Raw genomic sequence first — 12,169 nt, 5'->3', positions numbered from 1 at the left:
CGCCATTCTGCAACGAAAACGGCAATCATTTTTATTATATTTAACGAATTTAAATTAATTTTCACTTGTCGACATTTTTTATTGTTCTAAGGTGGCCAGTCAAAGAATCGAACGCACAAATTGGTCTGCCATTAGGCTTCGTAGGGTAAAACTGACAATGGTTTTAGTTTAAAACTGTCAGGTTCTGTGTTAATTTTTGCTTCTATGTTACTCACTATACAGGGTGATTCATGAAGTTCTCCCCCCACTTCTACAGCACATTTTACTAGTAAAAATAATGAAAAAATGTTATATAAACATAGGTCCGAAAACGCTTCGTTAGCGAGTTACAGCTAGCGAAAGATTTCGCCTGAATTTCTGGGTAAAGAGTAAAATAAAGCCATACTGAACTTTTGGAAAGGTTAATTAAGTAAGAAATATCGTGGATTATTATGTATTTTTACCTGATAAAGCTAATAAAATAGGTTTCAGAACTGTACCTGTAGTAGTTTTTGAGGGATTCAGGGTTAAATGCAAAAAAATTGGGGCACGAAACAATGTTTTTTTAAGTTTGATGTACAATAACTTTGTTAAATTGGTAATAAATATATAAAATCAACAAAAATTAATTGTAGAGAATTTAATTCTGAGAAAATTTATATAATCAAAGTCTAAAAAAAACTACTACAGGTACAGTTCTGAAATCTATTCTATTAGCTTTATCAGGTAAAAATACATAAGAATCCACGATATTTCTTACTTAATTAACCTTTCCAAAAAGTTCAGTATGGCTTTATTTTACTCTTTACCCAGGAATTCAGGCGAAATCTTTCGCTAGCTGTAACTCGCTAACGAAGCGTTCTCGGACCTATGTTTATATAACATTTTTTCATATTTTTTACTAGTACAATGTGCTGTAGAAGTGGGGGCAGAACTTTTTCATGAATCACCCTGTATATTAACTGTGTTAAATGATATATAGTAAGAAAACTGTATTGGCTGAGCTTTAGCGAAGCCTATTACTTTTTGGGGCAGGAAACAAATTTTATTTCTGTCCCTCAGTTTGTCTATCTGTCTGTCTGTCTGTCTATCTGTACGTACGATATCCCGAAAACGAATTTTGCATGAAGCGTCATTTCTATGTGAGGAACACTGAGTACGGTGATTGTGTACTTCACTCCATACAGTTTGGCTAAGCGTTAGTGAATGTTTTTACATTTGTCTTATTGGTAACAATGACGGCAACGAGAAAATAGCAGAATAATTAAATTTGTAACCAAACAATACGCCCAGAAGAGATTCGAACATTACATGTCGTATTAACATCTCATGTAGCCTAAAAATCACAACATAATTTTATACTGACTTGATGCGTAGATTTGTATTATTTAAACAGTGATATGGAACCCAATTTAATGAACAAAAATCTTATGTATCTTGTGGTTAAGTACGTCAAGAAAGATTTTATATGTAGAATTTAAAGTTTACTTAAACTTCATTTCTACAAGAACGAGTTACATTTTATATCATTTTAGTGAGTGTATTTCTCTTTTGTACGATTGTCCGACTGTCTATATGTCCGCTGGACATCTCGAGAGTGAAATGAGCTATAGATATGAAATTTTGCGTGAACCTCAGCGAAGCCTGTTGTGACACGTAGTGTAGCATACTTCCGGCGTGTAATATTTCAAGATATTTCTTGTATACGTTTTTAAGAAATATATAGCAATACAGAAGCAAGAAGTGTAAAAGCAACAACAACCCTAATCCCCAACTAATTGCAATCAAGTTTGGCACAATTTAATCCGCTCTGTACAAGTTTTTAAGCAATGTCCATTCAATTAAATGTTTTATTTAGTAACATATCCACTAATATCAATATGTAAAATTTATCTCAGTTCTTTCACAACATAACACCATAGATTTATTTAATTAGAGATCTTTCAGTTTATCATATAAAGTTATGGCTCCCATTATAAATTAAATAAATCACTTTACATTTTATATCAACTGCTATAATCCAAGTTATCAAGACTGTTGACATTCTAAGTTTCTTAAATAATATATTAACATTCGCCCAAATTAACCAGATGTCATGCCATTAACGTTCTATGAATTACACATAATAATAGTTCTACGTCTTCATTTGTTATTTCACACGTACAATACTTGACTTTTTGAAGATAAAATTCACACGTAATATCTCTTTGAAATATATTTAACAATGATTTAAACGTTATAATCTATATGCATAAATCAAATTGGGGGATATTTACACCATTTATAAAAGAATGGCTATACAGATTATAATAATATCTGATTTGTTGGATTCGTCTCCACCCCGAATAGCAGAATAACTACTAAATTGCCATAAAAGTTAATGTAAACATTTTTGTGACAGCACGAGTACATGTTTAATAAATTTAACCACTATTTTCTATTTTTTTACATTTACAATCTTGAAAGCATAAGGCAATCTTTATAGTAGCAACACTTTTGATTTCGACCACTGTTTAACACAAAGTAAGAAAATATCTACATAAGAATATAAGAATAATTAGAAAAAATAAACTTCTAGCAGTAAATTTTTGCAAATATTTAGTATTGACTCAATGGTCAGTAATGCAATGTAGATATCAAAGACGAAGTTATTAACAAATACTATGAATTTAAAGACTATTAAACCCCCCCCCCCCCCGCAAGCCTACAGAAGTAGGCTTTACGTACCTTTATAATATATTATATATACAGGTATATATATATATATATATATATTATATATATATAATATATATATATATATATATATATATATTACATAATATTTGTATAAACCTTTACAATTACATAGGGTAATAACCTTATTTCATTTCAATACACATTGAATCACAAAAAGTACTTGCTCCGCCGGGACTCGAACCCGGATCTCTCACTTGCCGGGTGAATGTGCTCCATTACACCAAAGAGCGCTTACTTTTTGCGATTCAGTTATTTTGTATTTGGCCGTATATGTCACATAATTTTGAAAAGTATGGGTACGGCTTAATTTTTTAAAAACCATATGAGATAACATCCAATAAACTTTGCACAGTGTTATATGGCTATGTAAATATTTTTCCTTGCTAGTTACCATGACATGGCAAATGGGGGGATTTTATTGGACAGAGTTTGAAAACATGGAAATCTTTAAATTGAAGCATGGGTCGAGTGATACCTCATTTGATGAGCTCACTTAGTAGAGTGATACTTTGAAAAAACATCAAACACGAGAATCTTAATCAAAATTACAACTGTGTCATAATGTTTCAACATGTGTTAAAACAACCCGCCATATTTGATTTGTTTTGTTTAAATTTTGAGATTAGAGGTTAATGTTCACACTAAGATGGTCTTTCAAATGAGGTATCACTCGAAATAAAAGAATTTAAAAGGGTTTAAGATTTATGTTTTCCTCTGTGGGCCGATAACCCATGGTTGGCAGTTCATGGTAATAGCAAGAAAATAATATATTTACATATTTGTCATATGACACACATTGAATCACAATTTTATAGATGTTATCTCCTATGGTTTCCATTAAAATATTAAGCCGTACTTTTTACGATTCATTACTTTTTGTATTTGGCCGTATATGTTTCATGTGTTTAAATAAGCAAACTAACATATGATCGGAAGACCAAATACTTGTCAAACTACTTTTATTTACATTAAATTTATATAAATGGCAATAGCCTTATTTAATTTCAATAAACATTGAATCACAAAAAGTACTTGCTCCGCCGGGAGTCGAACCCGTATCTCTCACTTGCTGGGTGAATGTGCTAACATTACACCACAGGTCCTAACTTTACTGATTTAATTATTTTTTATTTGACAGTTTCTGTCACATATGTGTTTAAATAAGCAAACTCAAATATGATCGGAAGGCCAAATACCTGTGAAACGAGTTTTAGAATTTTATAAGTACTCAAAAAAGTTAATAGCTTCTACATAGAAGCTAGTATCAGAGTATCAAAAAGTTAGCAGATTGTATTAAAGAAGGCATGGTTGTATGAGATTCATTCAGCTTATCGTCAGAAAGCTCTGCCCAATTTATTCGTCTGTATGAATAGTCGCAATGAACTGGTTCAACCGTTTTACATCTTTTGACTGAAATTTCTCTACAGAAATGGTTAAAGTATCTCAAGATTTTCATATTTATAACAATGTTTTAACGCAATATTACTTAGGTCATTATAAAAATACAAAATATGTATCAACAATACTATACTCCAAACCCAAACTCTATAAACAGCCACTGCAAGAAAATTAATCTTTTCTGAACATTAGACGGTAACCGAGAACAGTTTAAAAACAAGATGGCATTATAGATGTGACGAGAAAGCCAAGATTCGTGGATCATTAATTCAAATTTGTTGAACTCCTTCAAAATATGATTTTACGTAAATTATTCAAGTTTCCGTTGTAGAAATACATCTCATTATCTGTTATAGCCATACATCTTATTAGTTACAAGTTTAATGGCCTTTGAATAATAAATAATCAATTACCATCATTCTGGAATACAGGCTGTTTGGCACACAATGGAGTGTTAAATTAGGAAGCTCATGCAGCAATGAACAGTGCCTGAAACAATCAGCGATTACCTGTTCAAACACGCACATCAGTTCATCGCTCTATGTGAAATTCTCATTATGAATCGAGTATGTGTGAGAGGACATCCAACTGTTTGTATCGTTACGATATGATTCACCATGTTCCACAACCGATGTATAAAATAAAATTATGCATTTACGTACATTAACAGCATAGTTCTGCTTTATAATCTTTGTACTCTTTCTAGTGTCTTATATCAACATCATTCAGTTAACTGATGACATTATCAACCCTTTTCCTCTCTAAAACGTTACATCTCAACAAACGATGTCAGATGCAATCAATAATTAACCGTCAAATGGCTACCGTAGTGAATATTCTACTACTCAACAGTCCCTGCGCAACATAACATATATGTGTGGAATATTCAACTGGTTAACTAATCAAGTTATTCACTGCTATAGCCTGGAGCCAGAGCCGGTACCGATAATTAGCTGTTCAAACATGTACATAACGTTATCGTTATACCCAGCAATATGTATGCAATGTAAAACACCCATATAGAATATTCAGGTAGTTAATTAATGAAGTTATTCACTGCTATAGCCTGGAGCCAGAGCCGGTACCGATAATTAGCTGTTCAAACATGTACATAACGTTATCGTTATACCCGGCAATATGTATGCAATGTAAAACACCCATATAGAATATTCAGGTAGTTAATTAATGAAGTTATTCTCTCCACCGGTGCTCTAGGCCACCAACAGTTGCAAGTTTAAATGTGAGTAATGCATTCTTCGTTGCACCTGACAGTCTGTGCATGGTTTTAACATTTTCTAGGAAGTAGTTATTAACTAATACTACCTCTTGCTCTATTGTTTTTTTGGCGAATACTAGGTCAATTTAAGCACATATGGGTAAACTTTAGTAGTATCTATCCTACACTGCACGAGTTTTAGGTTATCTTTACTTACAGACAGATTATTCTATCAGCCTTGAAAGCCAATAAAAGTCTAGGCTAAACTTCGTAAGGACTGTTCATTCACTATTAGGAAGTAAGGGAGAGAAGTCCTGCTGAATTAAATTTCAAGTTTATAAAGACAGTAATTAAAAAGAAAAGTGACCAAAAATAGAATTGGCAACAAGCCTATACAAGATTTATAAATAAAAAGTAAGATTGTCTTACTTTAATAGGTAAAGTTAGGGCTAAGAAGCCGTCTCTAACACAATTTGGGTACCAACAGCTTAAAAGTGACTTCCGACCACCACCAATGGACGGGCAGGCGGGCTGTTTCCAAGAACGGATCGCTCAGCGGTCACCCATCCAAGCGGCAGCCACGCCCGATGGTGCTTTATTCGGTTATCTCGCGATAACCGCCGAACTTAGTAGTGAGTTTGATACTGCTTATATTAGCTTTATCAGTAGAATATAGAATTTTTTTTCAATTATAAAGCTGGAAGAAACCAGAAACCGAATTTAAATAAACCTTATTCCGAATGTAAAAATCTACAAAGCAAAGAGAAAATATTTCAGAGAATAAAAGTTATAACGTACGAGAGCTCAGCTTTAGCTGATTGAATTACTACAGCCAATTCAGCTCCAAAAGCTAAACACTGAGAAACGCAGAGAAATTAGGATACTTACTTGGAACCTCAAATGTTCTTTGAACGTATTCACACTGATTTCCCTTCTTTCATTGTATATTTTACGATCTACGTGTGTAAACAGAGCCAAAGCATCAACCAACCAAGACCAAAATATCCAAACTAGCTGATCTTAATTACTATTTCCAGAAATAGTTCCTACTTGTTGTTCAACAAATTTATAATAAAATACTAGGGGGTCAAAGCAAAACAGAAACAACTAAATCTACTTTATTGTTATAATTATATTCTAACAGACATTAAAGTATTCACTACACAAAGTCTTATAGGCAATTATACAAAACGTTAAGTACTATGGTAACTATAACAAAATAAACTATATTATAATGACAACCACAACAATACTCTAGCTCTCTAGTGATCAAGTTAGCTAGTAGCTCTAAGTTGATAGCGTACAATAGGTTATGAGCATTAGTACAACAATGGTTATACAATTTTAAACAACGTCATGAAAGAACAAAGTTTTAGATGCAATGCTGAAGTAAGGTAATAGTAAACAAAGTAACGAAGATCAATTGTATAGGTAACATAGTAATTAACATGTAACTTATTTCTAATTCACTTTATTCACATCAAGCTATTGTATCTATTTAAAAAGAATTTAGTAATTACAATTACTGTTTTATTCAATTCTCCCACATACAAGGAATAATTAACATATATATTATTAAATGACATTTAGATCTTTTTTAATTCTTAGTTCACGCGACCGTTCCTGACTAACATCTTAATTTTACGGTTTGCACCGCATCGAAACATTGCTTACGCAATTACATGATTGAAATAAAGATTGCATTTTCGCTGTGGATACCCATTTTCAGTCAACAGATTTTAAATCGAAACTCCCAATAATAAGCATCCGTCTGTATAGTTGAGTTGAAGAGGCGGAGCTTTATCGTGATTGGCTGAAGCTTGACTAACCAACGACTAACGTCTTTATTACAGGCTTTATTTATGCCAGTTTTTCGACAATCTCACGCTATCTTCTTTTTTCAAGTTAGTTCACTTACCGTTAGTAGATCTCCACTCCAGTAATTTTTTATCCTGTAATTGTGTAAAAATTACATTTTAGTTACAAAATTTAAACATTAAAATAGATATGTTCACTTAACATAACAGTAGACTACATTTACTCGACACAAACTAGTACAACGCAATTGTAGTGTAGTTACCTTAGCTTTAATCTATACTGTAGCCTGCTAACTATAAACAATGCTGCAACTGTGGGGAAGTACAAGGAGTCACGTGACCCGGAAGTGTTATCTGCCAGAAGTCACGTGTGTCGGATATTAGGTGCCAAACTCAACCCCAACAAACGTCACTGTCAGTGAGTGTAACACAAGACACGACCCGCCCCGTTATACGAATATTGTTACACTGTAATGGATTTCCTTCTCACATAGAGCGTGCTGCTGTGGGGTTCCCTTCCTTTATACGTTATGCATTGAAGCAGACATTACATTATTTTAATTTAATTTAATCCCCTTGTACTATTGGTTGTTATATATAATAACTAAAATATTATAACGTATATTGTGGAATAACCTAGTTTAGTTTTTCTTTTGTAAAAGAAATATATTTAATTCATTTTCAAAATGTTCAATCATAGCTAAAATAAAATGTTCAAAAAGGTTGTTAAATTATTTTTAATAAGGTAAATTGTTCATGCATTGGCTCATTGCTACCATATTCTTTTAGGTTAGTATTATAAACTGTAATATTTGTGAAAGTTTTATGAAAATGTATTTACAAATAAACAATAAGACATTATAAGTACATTAGGTTACTTTAACAATATAAACCTATATTTATTAAACTATAAAAAACCTGAAATGTTCTTAAGTGAAAAAGTTAGCTTTGAATGTAAGTAACAGTGTAAAACTTTACTAAATCTTCTACATTTTTAGATAGACAAAAATACACACTGCATTTTGTGCATCTGGTTCTAGTTTTAGATTTACACACTTCTAGGTGACACATGTGTTGGTTCTTCAAATTGTATACTGATAGCCAGTGGTTGTACCCATCGAACCGCATGTCCACAGATTTCGGTGCTCTAATCTTTTCTTCACGAGCCAAAGTAAGGATTGGTCATAATCTTCAACGTGTTCCAAATATCGCTTTCCTTGTTGGTCGAGAAATGAGGAATCCTGCAATTGAAATTATAAATGTCATTAAGGCCAATTGGTCTTTATTTTAACATTTTTAGTTGACATGGAGTTCACAACCAGGAGTTCACAATTGAGTGATCAAAAAAGTGAAGAATAACTTATGGTCATTTTTGGTACGGATCCATGACATGTAGTATTCCATCATTTGGTCAAGGACATAGACTCCTCCCATGCTTGAATTGTATTGTTTTACAATTGAAGGGCAGCGGAATAAATCTACATCTTCTGTCTGCTTTTTGTCCCAAAGCTTTTCTACGGATATCAATCCGTGAGGGCTTCTCCTCCTGAAGAGGTGGAACCCATCATACTGTATTTTTATCTTTCCTTATCAATAGAGCCATCTTGTTATCATCTCTTGTGAACTCATCATACTAGCTTTGTTATCTTTCCTTATCACTAGAACCATCTCTTTATCATCTCTTGTGAACTCATCATACTAGCTTTGTTATCTTTCCTTATCACTAGAGACATCTCTTTATCATCTCTTTGAACTCATCATACTAGCTTTGTTATCTTTCCTTATCACTAGAACCATCTCGTTATCATCTCTTGTGAACTCATCATACTAGCTTTGTTATCTTTCCTTATCACTAGAGCCATCTCGTTATCATCTCTTTTGAACTCATCATATTCCATTATTTTCATTTGGTTCTGTCTTAGATCAACGTTCCTGAACTGAGACCCTTTTTTGAGATTATTTTAGTGGCGACACCTGTGTCTCAAAGGGATAAAATGTAAAAACAAAATACAACTACCATCATTCCTTAATTTTAATATTGTAAACATAAGAACCAGTTATTTCAAGACGATAAGTATCTGTATCATACCTGTGTTAACATTCTTTGAAGAAATCTGTAATAATTTGAAAGCAGAGAATTTAACGATATCTCAATTAATTTTTGCTTAGGCTTCTTTATACTCTCAAACATATATTTTCGTTTGGTAAGGGATAAATATTTATATACATATTTAAAACACAGAATAATATACAGTTTTAAAGTTAAGGTACAACTATGGTAAATAAGTAAAAATATAAAAATAAAGAAAAAATATTCAATTAAGATGTGTTCTATAGTGTTTAGTTTTCCTCTAAATGCCTGTATGGATTTTACTAAATATTTGTATATGTGAAACTAATCAAGATGCAAACTTTAAGTTTATTTTTAGGCGATTTTAAGTTGTTAGTATTTAAATGACAATATATCAAATTTAAATCATAATATTTAAAATGTTAACCATTACAATTTTTATCTATTATATAAAGGCTCTTATGAAAATATTCTTTTAATATTTCGATTTAATAAGATGCTGATAAAATAAAATTTATAAAATAATGAGATAGAGTACCTACATGTATTAGAACGAACTAGTAAAGTTGAAGGAATGTCGTCATAAAACTGCATGTTAAATTGAGGACAAACCGTCTACTACTGATAGCTTTTAACAACATGCATGCAAACGATACCAGTTTAAAAAGTGTCCCGAATGTTTAGCGGGCAGAGATAAGTTGTTTAATGAAGCGCAAGTAATTGACTTTCACGCCACTGCCAGGAGTTATTGGATGCAAATTGTAATTAATGTCATCAAACAAGACAGCTATAATCAGTGCTTTTACACGTGATGGTAGCCTGTAAAACGCCTAATACATTATTCATGACTCGTTTACTATACAGTTTTCACTCCCAAAATTAAAAGGTTAATAACACGGTTTACATATAATTTTATATGATGTATAATCTTTATATATATATATATATATATATATATATATATATATATATAATATTATAAATAATAATATATGTAAATAAATATATATAATTATATTTATTTCAATATAACTTTAAGTTTATTGTAATTTATTTTGAAAAAAGGTTAACTTCCCTAAATTTCCGGCATATAGTCAATTCTCTATTTATAAAAGTTAAAGCCTTCTCCAACTTTCCAATATCCTTTGAAATGGGATTGTAACCCCTAGGAGTCAACATTTTGTTTTTTTAACTTCTCAATATCCTAGAAAGATTAAATTCGACATAAACATGTTTTATGCTCTCAATAGACACATAAAAGATTTTTATGAAAATAAAAACAACCATAGGGGTTAAATGGGTTTGCAACCCTATAAGAACTATACTTTTGTTTTTAAACTTTCCGATACCTTAAAATGTCATTGACAAGCACATGCCTCAGCGTTTAAATAGAAAAGTAAAAACAATTTCGTAAAGATCAACCAACCACAGCACTATATTTTTGTATTTGACCTACTGATGTCCTTTCAGGACGAAATTTGACACACGTGTCTCATAATTTCAATAGAGAAAGAAAAGATTTTTCATGCAGATCAACCACCCAAAGAGGTTGAAATAGGGTTGCCATCTTAAGTTGGTTTTTATTTTTTGTTTTTCAACTTCCGATTGCCGTTTAAAGTGAAATTCACATATACGTTTTCCATCACCTACATAACAAAATCAAAGGGTTTTCATGCAGATCAATCATCCGTAAAAGTTTTAATGGAATTGCACCCCTATAAATTCTATATTTTTTTACTTCCCGTGGCCTAAAACGATTAAATTTGAATTAAACGTGCCTTATTCTCTCAGCAGACAAAGAAAAACTTTTTCATAAATTTCAACCACCCATAGGAGCTTATAATAGGGCTTCCTCCTAGAAGATCTATATATGTTTTTCAACTTCCCACTATTATATAAAGATGAAATTTGAATTTATTGAAGATAAATATGCTTTTTCTAGTAAAGCCTGGATGTGAGTCCTACCACAGAGGACTTTGAATACTTGGTGTTCCTAAATATTTTTAATCACAACGTTCTTAAACCTGTGGTGTTAATATTATACTACTGTAGTATGTGGAACAAGCAACGCTTTTAAGTTTTGAACTACTTTGATAAATGGTTTAAAATATAAAATTACCAAGCCTTGAAACCTTGGAGGATAAACCAGTTGATGGTTATTTTAACTGTACGGTTAAATACTTGATTCCCACTTTCAAACATTTAACAAAATTTATAAGCTAACATCGCATAAGTCTTTATTATTTATTTACTTCCATAGTTTGACATAAATTTAACGTTTTTTACGCTATTACCCACAAGGCGAGAGAGATGCTCCTTTTATAGTTCAACACAAGAGATCGACAAAAAGAGGAAACTGGTAGAGGGGGAATGTGAATGTAACAGGAAGGATGTTGTTACTGGCGAGACAGAATGTAACATTCGTGACCAGAAGCGACGTCTTGCCGATACTAATAAGTCTGCACTCCATTAAGAACTAAAGATAGATTATATTTTTTATTTCTATTTGTATTTAGCTAATACTCTGCTTTAAGATTTTAATTCTTGAGAGAGACGCTATTTTCTAAACAGTACATATTGCTCATGTTTTAAAGAGGTTCAGTTAATTTATTTCGTTTTCAAACTCGTTTCATTACATAAACAATAACTAAATGTTTTTAATCATTTTTCTACGTGTTCCAAAAGCACCATCCTCTTCCCGCTAATACATAATATCCATTAGGAGGTGGGGGATTCGTTTTGGGGATAACTATGGTTTTCGGGATATATGACAACCACCAACCATAAATGGTGGATTGGAGGGGGAACTAATATTTTCAATGTAAATCTCAAAAGTTTTAACTTCAAAAACCCCTAAAAATCTATACTTTTGTTAACAAAGTCTTAAGTGTTAGTAATTACTTTAAGATATAAAGTAATGTAATTACATTTAAAACTTGTTTTTTAACT

The sequence above is a fragment of the Homalodisca vitripennis genome, chromosome 2 (assembly GCF_021130785.1).
Source record: "Homalodisca vitripennis isolate AUS2020 chromosome 2, UT_GWSS_2.1, whole genome shotgun sequence".
NCBI lineage: Eukaryota > Metazoa > Arthropoda > Insecta > Hemiptera > Cicadellidae > Homalodisca > Homalodisca vitripennis.
Note: the sequence above shows the minus strand (reverse complement) of the source record.